This window comes from Pleurodeles waltl, chromosome 2_1, assembly GCF_031143425.1.
Source record: "Pleurodeles waltl isolate 20211129_DDA chromosome 2_1, aPleWal1.hap1.20221129, whole genome shotgun sequence".
In the NCBI taxonomy this organism is placed as follows: domain Eukaryota; kingdom Metazoa; phylum Chordata; class Amphibia; order Caudata; family Salamandridae; genus Pleurodeles; species Pleurodeles waltl.
The window spans coordinates 706,182,291-706,194,343 of NC_090438.1; positions in this window are offsets into that span (position 1 = coordinate 706,182,291).

Sequence of the window (12,053 nt, forward strand, 5' to 3'; positions counted from 1 at the left end):
CAATTGGTCTATGTACAGTTGAAGTGATCTCTGTGTGACCTGGGGGAGTTGATTAGACATGTTATTTTGGTCGTGGCCTACTGGTGCTACAAACCCGAACATCCCTTTTTTTTGCATAGCATGTTTCAGGAACTTGACAAACGTACAGTTTAGCTGGGGATCGTGCGGGTTGAAACAGGCCACTATGGCTCCCCTACAGGTCGTCATAGCTCCATCAGTGAACATCCTCTTTAGAAGGTCTAACAGACCCGGACAGATGCAGATTGTGTAGTAGATCTTCCTTTTGACATGAACTGCGCATTAATGTTCCTCTATAACAGAGCATTGGTCGAGGTTGTCAAGTTGCCTAGTCGCATTGTCATAAGTTCAAGTTTCATGTGAGGTGCATAGGTGGTGAAGAAATAGGCAGCCGCTTCCAGTTTGGTATAGTATTTTATGGTCATCCACGCATGAGACCAGGCACTAAATTTGGCTTTATCTTCAATAACTGAAAGCAGTTTCCCTTATTAACCCCTCTTGAAAATGAATTGTATGTTGGTGCTACCTCCCACAGATCCAGTGGGAAGCAATTTGGATGAGAACTGTTAGCAGAGGACGGAGTGATGGGTCATATGGCTGTTTGTCCAGGAGAGAGAAAGCATACATTAGTGCTGGGGTTCTTTGCGCAAAGTATCTCTTCTGTTGTCATAAGGATCCCCGGGCATCTAAAATTACTCCAAGATATTTATAGTATGTCACCACCTCTAACGAGACGTTACTTAAGGCCATCAGTGATCTGATGGTGTACCTGCAGCCTAAACACATTATTTTTGATTTAGCCACATTGATTTCCTGCTGGTTGGAATGAACATAATTAGCCAGAAGGTTTAGGGATCTTTGTAGCTTGACCTTGGTGCAGCTGAGCAGTACCAGATCATCCGCATATAGTAGATGTCAGTGAGATCCCTCCCATGTGAGGGGGGTGAATGTTTCCTGCGTACAAAGCTGGGGTCAGGTCAGCCATAAATAAGTTAAACAGGTGTGGGGCGAGCACACAGCCTTGTTCCAGACCGAGGGTTGTGGGGATTTTCCTTGAGAGCCTAGTACCATCTCTGATCTTTATGCGTACCCATGTATCTGAGAATAAAGCAATTATTGCATGGGGGGGGGCGGAAGACCCCATAGCTTCAGCTTGCTCCAGAACAGGTGTCTAATCGGTTGAAGGTGAGGCCGACAGTGCCGACACCCTCGCTCCACTTAGGAAAAGCACCCGCAGCAGCAAGAAAGCCTGCTGTTCACCGCAGACCTTCAGGCCTCCAAGCGGGAATGCCGGAAAGCCGAGAAGATCTGGCGCCAAGAACAAACAGAAAACAACCACACCACCCTCAAATCCACCATCCGCAAACATCACCAGCTCATCCGGACCACCAAAAGATCTTTCTACAAAGAACAAATTAACAACACACACAACAGCAAGGAGCTCTTCAGCATCATCAAGCAACTCACCAACCCGAAGTCCTGCTCTGCCGAGCCCCCCCCTCTCGCAAGACCTCTGCGACTCCCTCGCCACATTTTTTCACCGCAAGATCACAGACATCCATGGCAGCTTCTCACCGCCGTCCCCCACCACTGTCAAGGCTGACTCCAACGCACTCATCCACACAAACATCCTGAGTGCCTGGACCCACACCAACGACGAGGAAACCACCAAGACCATGAGCACCATCCACTCTGGTTCACCCGCCGACCCCTGCCCTCACCACGTCTTCAATAAAGCCAGCCAAATCATCGCTCCCCAGCTCCGGACCATCATCAACAGCTCCTTCGAGATCGCCATCTTCACGGAGAGCTGGAAACACGCCGAAGTCAATACCCTGCTCAAAAAGCCCAAAGCCGACCCCGAAGACCTCAAACTACCGTCCCATCTCCCTACTCCCCTTCCCTGTGAAGGTCATCGATAAGATAGTCAACAGCCTACTATCTTGCTTCCTGGAGGACAACAGCCTACTCGACATCTCCCAGTCCCGATTCCGCAAGAACCACAGCACCAAGGCCACCCTTATCGCTGCCACCGACGCCATCAGGAGCAGGCTCGACAAAGATGAAACCGTTGCCTTTGCAGCCTTCGACACCGTCTGTCACCACACCCTTCGCACACGCCTCCACAATGCTGGAATCCTCCACAGAGCCCTGGATTGGCTCACATCCTTCCTCTGGCAAAACCCAAAGAGTCTGCCTCCCCCGTTCCTGTCAAAAGCCACCAACTCCATCTGCGGAGTCCCCCAGGGATCCTCACTCAGCCCCACCCTCTTCAATGTCTACATGGCACTGCTCGCCAACATTGTCTCGTATGCGGATGACACTCAGCTGATCCTCTCTCTCACGAAGGACCCCACAACCACCAAGACCAAGCTTCACACCGGACTTCACGCCATCGCCAACTGGATGGAGGCAAGCCGCCTCAAACTGAACTCGGAGAAGACCAAGATCATCATCTTTGGCTCCAACAAAGCAGCATGGGATGAATCCTGGTGGCCTGCCACTCTGGGAGCTGCCCAAAACGCCCACCACCCACCCACGCAACCTCAGCTTCATACTGGACTCATCGCTCACTATGACCCAGCAAGTCAACGCCATCTCATCCTAATGTTTTAACACCCTTCGCATGCTTCGCAAGACCTTCAGATGGATCCCCGTTGAAACCAGAACGGTCACCCACGCCCTCGTCAGCAGAAGACTGGACTACGGCAACGCTCTCTACGCGGAAACAACGGCCAAGCTACAGAGAAAACTTCAGCGCATCCAGATCGCCTCAGCACGACTCATCCTCAACCTCCCTTGCCACGAACACATCAGAGACCTCCACTGGCTCCCCGTCAACAAAAGGATCATCTTCAAACTCCTGATCCACACTCACAAGGCTCTCCACAACGCTGGACCTGCCTACCTCAACGAGCGCCTCAACTTCCACATCCTGACACGCCAGCTTCGCTCCACCAACCTCACCCTTGCCACTGTCCCCTGCGTCCACGGACCCCAACCGGCGGCAGATCCTTCTCCCACCTTGCCGCCAAAACCTGCCACTCCCTCCCTGTCGACCTACATCTGACCCAGGACCTCCTGACCTTCAGGAAGCGCCTCAAGACCTGGCTCGTCAAGCAGTAGCACCCTTCCCCCAGCGCCTTGAGACCCTGCCGGGTGAGGAGCGCGCTTAACAAACTACTGATTGATTGATTGACCTTAATCTATAAAGCCAAGATCTAGTTTCCTGGGCTGCCATCTGCTCTGCTCTACCAGAAAGGAAGTTAAGATGTTAGTCACGGTACCCACCCTTTTCCAAAAGCCTGTTTGGTTAATTGGAACGATTTTATGTTTTTCTGACCATGTTAACGCCACAAGGAGCAGGGAGACATAGTTTTTTGCCTCAACGTCGATAAGGGTGATTAACCTGTAATCGCCGGGTTGTGTCTGTTGCCTCCCTTGAGATTGGATTGATTAAATAGCTCTCAAAAATGGCGCGTCCTAGACTTACTTCCTGTATAAGGTTAGCACTTCTGACCAGAAGACAGCTTCTTCAATAAAAATGGCTTGTGGATGGCTATTTGGCCCAGGGGCTCCTTCACAATGGGCCTTAAGGAGTGCTCGGTATGTCCAGTCAGTGGACAGAGTGAGTTTGATCGTCTCCCCGCCGTCCAGCTGGAGGATGTTTCTCCTTACGGGTGTCAATTATGGCAATGGGGGGGTGGGGGAGTTCCACGTGGGTGGCACTTTGCTGTGAAGATTATCTTGAGATAACACACCCAGTTATTTTCAGGGATATTTCAGTTGTTAGAGTTCCCTTGGGTGTTTAGATTGATGCCCCAGAATTTCCTGCGGTTTTTCCCTTTTGCGGTATGTATTAATTTTGAGAGCTCTTGCCTTTGGCCTTTTATTTGCGGATTTGTCTTTTATACTCTTTCTTTGAATTCTTCAGTTGTTCCCACAGTCTGATTGCCTGGGTGAGCCTTCAGGTGTCTTACCAGCTTCCTTTAAACTTTTTTAAGGAGTTGGGCTTGTTTTGAAACGCGGGCTGGGGTGATTCACCGAATTGGCTGTGGTAGGTTGCGAGGAGAATGCTGGTCAAGTATTTTCACTTGGACGTCGTCACAGGCATCCATTACAAGTCTGTGGTTTTTAAGGCTCTCCAACATCTGCAACTTTGCTGATAAAGATAAGGCTCATAGTATGTCAGAGGACCAACGTAGTCTGTTGAAGCTCGTTCACTCTATTGAACCCACTTGTACTGGAGCAGGTTTGTGCACAGGCAAGGAGGACCTTAGGGTGAGTATTTGGTAGGAATGGTCTCTAGATGTGGTGTATTTTATTTTAAATTGCCGTACCAAAGAGATCCGAGGCAGTGTGACTAGGGTGTAATCTAAAATGGACCGTGAATTGGGGCCGTGGAAGGTGTGGCTTGGTGGGGGGAGGGGGGGTCACCTGGGAACCTTCTGTTTAGGACCCATAATTTGAGGTTTTCCAGTGACGTCACCAACTGTACACCTTGATGATCACAATGAGTGAAGTTCGATGAAACCTGTGTCGGGACGTTCCAGTAAGAGTTGTCAGCACTTAGTATTTTGTCTTCCACTTGTGCCATAATTAAATTCAAGTCGAAGTCTCCTGTCAGAATGATGTCCCACTAGGGGTGGGTCTGACGGTAGTATGAAATGATTGCTATTAACCTTTTTATTGAAGTACATTTGCGGGAAAAGCAGGGGTGTATGTAGGCGTTAACCAACAACATCGGTGGCCTATTGTTAGAAATTCAGTTGCAAAGTTTGAGCACATGGGCGTCTTGGTCTTCTTGCGGCAGCTCTTCTGTGTCCATTTTCAGGGTTAATGAAAAGTAAACTGCTAGACCCCCACTTGGCTTTCCGTACTGCTTATGCATGACTGTATTTATTTCAAAGGATGTGAAACCCGACAGCGGAAGAACCTGTTGTGACCAGGTTTCCTGCAGTGCAATTATATCCCTGTTAAACAGTAAAATATGGCAACAAGACTGCATATACAATCAATAAAAGAATCAAAATCACAGTGCATGGAATATTGATATTGGTTAATAGATGGTGATGCATGTAGTCCCAAATGCTCAACATTTTAAAACTCTTGCTTGAATGTCCATCTAAAGAGTGGACAAGGAGCTGTTTCTTACCAACCTACTACATCATACTCAGCATTACAGGAGAACACTGGCAGAGAGGGGTTCCAATACACATGAAAAAAAAGTTAGACTACTACATTGAGTTATTAGTACTATGGCATAGTAGTGATGAGATTGGCTTTATCCAAGTAGCTTGACGAAAGTGCCAGGCCTCTGGGCAAAGACCTTTTTGCATATGCCGAGACGCAGAGCAAGCCAAAGAATGGTCAGTCTTGTGCTCATTGGTGGATCTGTTGACCTTGTTATTGTGCTGTGACTCAGGGATCATCCGTATGTTAGGAAAACATGCTGTATTGCACACCTAGTTTTAAGCTTGAGCATCTGCATTTGAGCTGACCTCATTACTTTCAATTGCTATTTTGTTAGTGGCAAGCAAACAACTTTGCAGTCTCTACTGGTCATCAAGATCAGCACCTTAGCAATTGACATTATGCTTTACTTGGGTGACTGCAGTTTTCACACTGCCCTCTAGATAAACTTATTTTTAATGATCTTTACCATAGCAGCTTAGTGTCCATTCAGATTACATATAGACACATTGCCTAATGTACGAAATGTACTGCCTTTCCTTGTCCACACAATTATGAGGTGCACATCCTTCAACTTTAAGCAGCACACCTCTGTTTTTTCTCTATAAATAACTAAAAAAAATCAAAAAAAATCCTGCTTATCAGGAGAAAGCCCAAGAGCTGATGAAACTCAATTTCATGTTGACAAATCTTTTATCATGTGATCCTCCATTGTTTACATCTATTCAAACAAAAACAGTGTGGGGGCGCACACTGCCTTGCTTCCCAGTACTCAGCTTACTCTAATGCAGTGGTTCCCAACCTGTGGTCCAGGGACTCCGGGGGGGTCCGCGAAGCCTCCTCCGACAGTCCACAACTGCTTAGAAAATTGGCTTCCAGTAATGATAAAGTGGAGGTCCACAGAAGTCAAAAGGTTGGGAACCACTGCCCTAATGCATCATGGTAAATGTAGTGCATGATAACTTGCTTCAGTTGACAGTCTTTAGTTTTTCGCCAATGTTGGTGCAGCCAGTGTGTGTATCTCGGACGTATGTTTCAGGATAGTTTTCCTACTTCAGTAGAGCTATGCATTTTTTTGGAGGTACTGAAAATGCTGCCCAAAGTGTTTTCAGGGCTCCATGCAACTCACTGGACGCAAGTGCATCAGCCAGAGCCTGTCAGCTCATTCACTCAAGGGAGTCTTTTAATTTAAAAAAAAAAAAGCGGCTGGGAGCACACTACCTCACCTCTTAGCTCTCAGAGCACCCCAATGCATCATGGTAAATACAGGGCATGATAACGCTCCAGTGACAGTCTTTAGTTTTTCATCAATATGGATGCAGTCAGTGCTGTGTATCTCTGAACATGTTTCAGGATAGTTGTCCTTTAGTAGAGAGCAACACAATCTTTTTGGGGTGTTTGAAAAGCTGCCCAGAGACTTCTCAGGTCTCTGTACCACTCACGGGGCGCAGGTGCATCAGCAGCAGCTTGTCAGCTCATTAGTTCGAGGGAGCCCTTTTAAAGTAAGAGGGTGGGAACACTGCCTAACATCCCAGTTCTTCGTTCACCCCATTGCATCATGGGAAATACATGCATATGCATGTGCATGATAACCCTTGATTCAGTGACAGTCTAGCTTTTCATCAATATTGATGTGTGCAGGTCCCCATTACTTTCACTTAGTCCTCAGTATGGATCTTTATCTAAAAGTGGATGTAGAATCCTCAAGCTGGACTGACAGTTACTTAATTTACAACTGAGTCCTTTTTAGAGTCAGAGAATTCTTAATAGTTTAAAATAATTTATTGAAGAATTAATATAATCTTTATTGATCAAAATTCTCAGGTTACAGAATCCTACATTGAGTGTCCTGAATCGGTCCCTACTCTTTTCGTCTTCATCCCACAAATGTAATATGTCTGAATAATTATGTCAACTTAGCCTGGGAAAGATTACATTAACAAAGATTCTCGCCATTATCTGTCTCGTGCTTCCAGGTATCATAATATTCTGAAACAATTTATCAATTTTCTCTAAGGCTCAATAGAATCTCTTCAGTGGAATAAATACTCTGTTTTATCTAACTGCTTGACAACTAGACAGTTCCTATGCACTTTTCTAAGCTCAATCCTACTCCCTTAAGTATCAAGCTCAGTATGGTTTCTCTAAAACATCACCCCCACACCCATATCATTCAGATAATGCTCTCGAATTACCTATCCTCTAAGCTCAAGTGGCAAGTATTAGTGGTCAGTTACAGTGCTCATCTCATCTGTCAGCTCTCTTCTGGTCTGCTATGCTCACTTGTTTTCTGCTGTCAATGATGATGCTCCCCCACCTTTCCCTAGGACATTCTTTATAATCAATCGATAAAATAATTCATTTTTCGATATGTTGAAACATTGAACAATGCTTTGTCTTGTTAGATGGCGAGGATCGGATACAATCGCTTCCTTTCTCATACGCCTCAAATTCTATAACAACAAATTTTTCATACATGAGTATAACGCCTGCATAATTCACACCATTCATGTAATGTTAATGTTTCCAATCTTAAATCAATGTTTACTTTTCTAAATACATGTTAAATAATTTACTTCAAAGGTCCAACACGTCCCTTCTGTCACATGGCTCCCATGTTTGTTAAAGGGGTGGGTCACTAGTTGAGGTTTGGACCACTTGTTCTTCAAATCCAACAGTTTTTGGGCCCACCCAGAATTCAGAGTTGAAATGTAATAGTCCTTGAATAACTGCTTTATTTAAAGTGACAATTTGTTCTTCAGAAAGAAAAGATCAGTATAGTTCTATTAATCCAAATATTCTTTATTATGAGGTTTTAGAAAAACAGCCGGCTGAAGGCCTGGGGCTTTCTCAAGGTTCTGATTACAACAGACAGGAGTAACTCTCATACATTGTCAAATACATTTTCAAGCTGCATTGTCAAATGAATACATCATTTTGCATCAAGTATTGTTTTCATTTTTAATTCCTGGGCTTAATCCCAAAGGGATACAGGACATCTGTTTACTGAAGGAGTGTAGGGGGCAAAACATGTGTTGGCTGTTTTTCTAAATCCGCATAATAAAGAATATTTGGATTAATAGAGCTATACAGATCTTTTAATGCTGAAGAACAAATTGAAGAAGTCACTTTGAATAAAGCCATTATTCAAGAACTATTAAATATCAACTATCAATTCTGGGTTGGTTCACTTTTTCTAAATACATGTCAGCTCATTAGGCAGGTTAGTAGGTGGGTATGAGTGCATATAGTACTGGTTCTATTGTTTTAAAGAAAGATGTAATTTCATAGTTCATAGTTCAGAAAGAGGTTATGGAATAAACTTTTTTTTTTTTTTTTAAGTGCCAGTCTAGCATGTTTTGCGTGTATTGCTGCATGGATTAGACAGAGTTCAGAGCATGCTTTTAAATGTTGAAGCAACAGATTTTAGGCCTAGCAATTCATTCTCATGTTAGTGATTAAAATTATGATTCTTAATTTTCCATCGGTGCCTTATCATTGGTGACATTATGATAAACCTGTGGTCATTGACAAAGTAAATGGGAATCGACAAAGTAAATGGGAGTAAATGGTAGTCAAAGGTGGAATGCAGAAAGGGTGGTGAAATGCAAAGATGTCATGCGTCCCAATCAAGGCACCAATCAAAGGAGCCTAGCTGGAAGTACCTTGTGCACGAGTCCAGCCAGACCTGCCGGAGGAATCCGGTCACCAACCAAATCCATTTAAGCATTGAAGCACCAGGATGGATATACAGTAGTTGCCACACAAGGCGCTCACCCTTCCGTTAGATAGGCATTTAGGTCTGGAGTTTTATGCTCTATTCATCTGTTCCGTTATTTAATGTGTAGTTTCTTTTGTGTTTATTAGTTCTTGACTGTTTTTCTTGTATTTTAATATTGATAAAGGGTGCTGCATTACTGTTTTCTTGGTTTGTGTTGTAAAGGAAAGAGTGATGTAATGGTCTGTCCTATGCCACCTGCATTCATCACTCTGGACTAGAATGATGTCAGTGAAGAATATTGGTGGTTGATATACAAGATAGTTGCTAACAGTTGAAGAAGGGAAGCAGTGAGGGAACCCTACGGGTCTTTGTGGCACCTCTGTTTATGCTTCCTTAGTTAATACACAAACTTCATTTTACCTCTTTACTGAGTTTTTTTGTCCTCACGCCGATCACTATGGAGACTGTGGCAGATGTTCAGAAGGTGGGGGCCACACAGAACAAATAATCAAAGTGGCATATCTTGCAATTGTACTGCCATCTGGATTGACTGCCACATCACACAAGCCTCTGATGCCTTGAGGAAATGATCAGAAGGCAAACACACCTCTGCTTTCATCTTGTAAAAATGAGTACATAGCTAATGCAGTACAATGGGCAAACATACAAGCCCTTGACGAACTAAGGGCTATAACAATCCTTAAGAATCCATTTAACATATCCACTCAGTCAACAGTTTGTATTACAATCACCTGAGTTTACAGCTGAAGCAAACAAACTACTGGCTATGGTAATACCATGGAAAGTGGCAGTCATCTAGAAGCAGGCAGTCAGATTGGTTTCCAGGGCCCTTCCTTCTTCAGGGCTTCTCCCCTTCCTTTTCAGCTTATAGGATTTAGTACCACAGGTTTCTCTTCACTCCTAATGGAGGAATCCACACTAGTAAATCCGTTTTGCACTTCACTGGCTACCAATCTTTCTGATCTGCCTAGTACATATGGTCATTCATTCCAACACTCCATACCTTCTCATCTTGAATACAGAAATCTATTCCCAATAGAATTCTTTGATCTTCAGTCTGCATCTTCTACAGGTTCGAAGGGACTTTAAAGCTAAGTTGGGTGGTCGCTTTTTCACTTTTCTCACTACTAAAGCGTGGAATGTCCTGACCTTTGGATTCTGAACAATCCCATTGCAGTCAGTATTTACACAGAAGCTCAAAAAATCTACAGCCTATGGATTTTTTCTGCATGCCTGTCTTCCCTTCCAGAACTGTGCGGCCCTACAGCTGATGTGTGCGCTTTAAAAATTCACATGTAACGTAACATTAGGTACTATAAAAAAAGAAGCACTACAGTTCACCTCATTCACACCTTGAAAAAGTGGAAATGTTGCTGATGGAATACCACAGAAGCCATTGTTTACTCATACCCATTGTTATTAATCCAGTCATAAACAGCCTTGGAAATAAATCGGCAACCCCGTTTTAGGAAAAACATCAAGCTCAGGTAATGTGATAGCAATGGTTGTAACAAATAAGATGACATATGTATACATGGCAACTCTTTTCAGAGTCAACAGCCTGTTTTTTCCAGAGTCAACCATTGTACCTCACAGGCAAGTGGCTTAACTACAATGATAAAAATGAGCAGCTGCAAGGGCACCCCTCACTTGTACCTCAGAAAAATGGAAATGCAGCTAGTAGAATACTATCTACGCTACTGTATTCAGTCAAACACGTTCTGAAGAATCTATTCCTGGACAGCTGTAGAAGTTAGTATAGGGGTGTAGGAAGTTGGCTCTGTATATACTATCTCAGTGAGAGATAGTGTGCCCAGAGTCCAAGGGTTCCCCTTAGAGGTTGATAGTGGCAAAATTAGATGATACTAATGCTCTATTTTGTGGTAGTGTGGTAGAGCAGTAGGCTTATCAGAGGGTAGTGTTAAGCATTTGTTGTACACACACAGGCAATAACTGAGGAACACACACTCAAAGACTTAACTCCAGGCCAATAGGTTTTTATATAGAAAAATATATTTTCTTATATTAATTTTTAGGACCACAAGATTCAAATTTTAGGTAAGTACATAACATGCAAGGTACTTCACACACGTAAGTATAGAACTTTGATTTAAAACAGTAGTGCACACAGTTTTGGTTAAAATGGCAAATAGCTATTTTAAAAGTGGACACTGCAAAAATCAACAGTTCCTGGGGGGTTGTCAGGTAAGTAAAGCACTTAGTCTCCTGGGCATAGGCAGACCACCGTTGGGGGTCAAGGCAACCCCAAAGCTACAGCACCAGCAACACAAGGCCGTCAGGTGCAGAGGTCAAAGCAGGGCCCAAAACACATAGGTGCCTATGGAGAACAGGGGTGCTCCGGTTCCAGTCTGCTAGCAGGTAAGTGCCTGCGTCCTCGGGGGGGGGGGGGAAAGAGAGACCAGGGGGGTTTTGTAGAGCACTGGGGGACACACACACAAGCACACAAAACACACCCTGAGTGGCACAGGGGCGGACGGGTGCAATGTGCAAAGTAGGTGTCAGGTTTGCTGTAGAAATCAATGGAGGGACCTGGGGGTCACTCTGCTGATGCAGGCAGGGCACGGGGGCTTCTCGGGCCAGCCACCGACTGGGCTAGGATGACGGCTGCCTGCTGGTCACTCCTGCACTGGTAGGAGGTTTCTCTCGGTCCTGGAGGCTGTGGGTGCACTGCTTTGTCGAGGCGTCTGGTTCCTTTGTTACCAGGCAGTCATGGTCAGGGGGAGCCTCTGGATCCTCTATGCAGGTGTCGCCGTGGGGGTGCAGGGAGGTCGACTCAGTGTGTCCACGTCGTTGGAGTCGCCCGGGAGTCCTCTCTGTGATGTTTGTTGTCCTGGACTCGAGCCGGGTGCGTTGGGTGCAGTGTGAAGATTCACGCTTCTGGCGAGAAGTGAGTGTCTTTAAAGTTTCTTCTTTGTTTCAATTTTGTTGCTGTTTCTGGACAGAGACACTGTCTTCGGGAGGTTCTTGGTCCTTTAGGTAGAGGTCAGTCCTCTGAGTCCTCAGACATCGCTGGTCCCGCTGGATGTGTCGCTGTGCAGGTTCTTTGAGTGTGGAGACAGGCCGGTAGGGCTGGGGACAA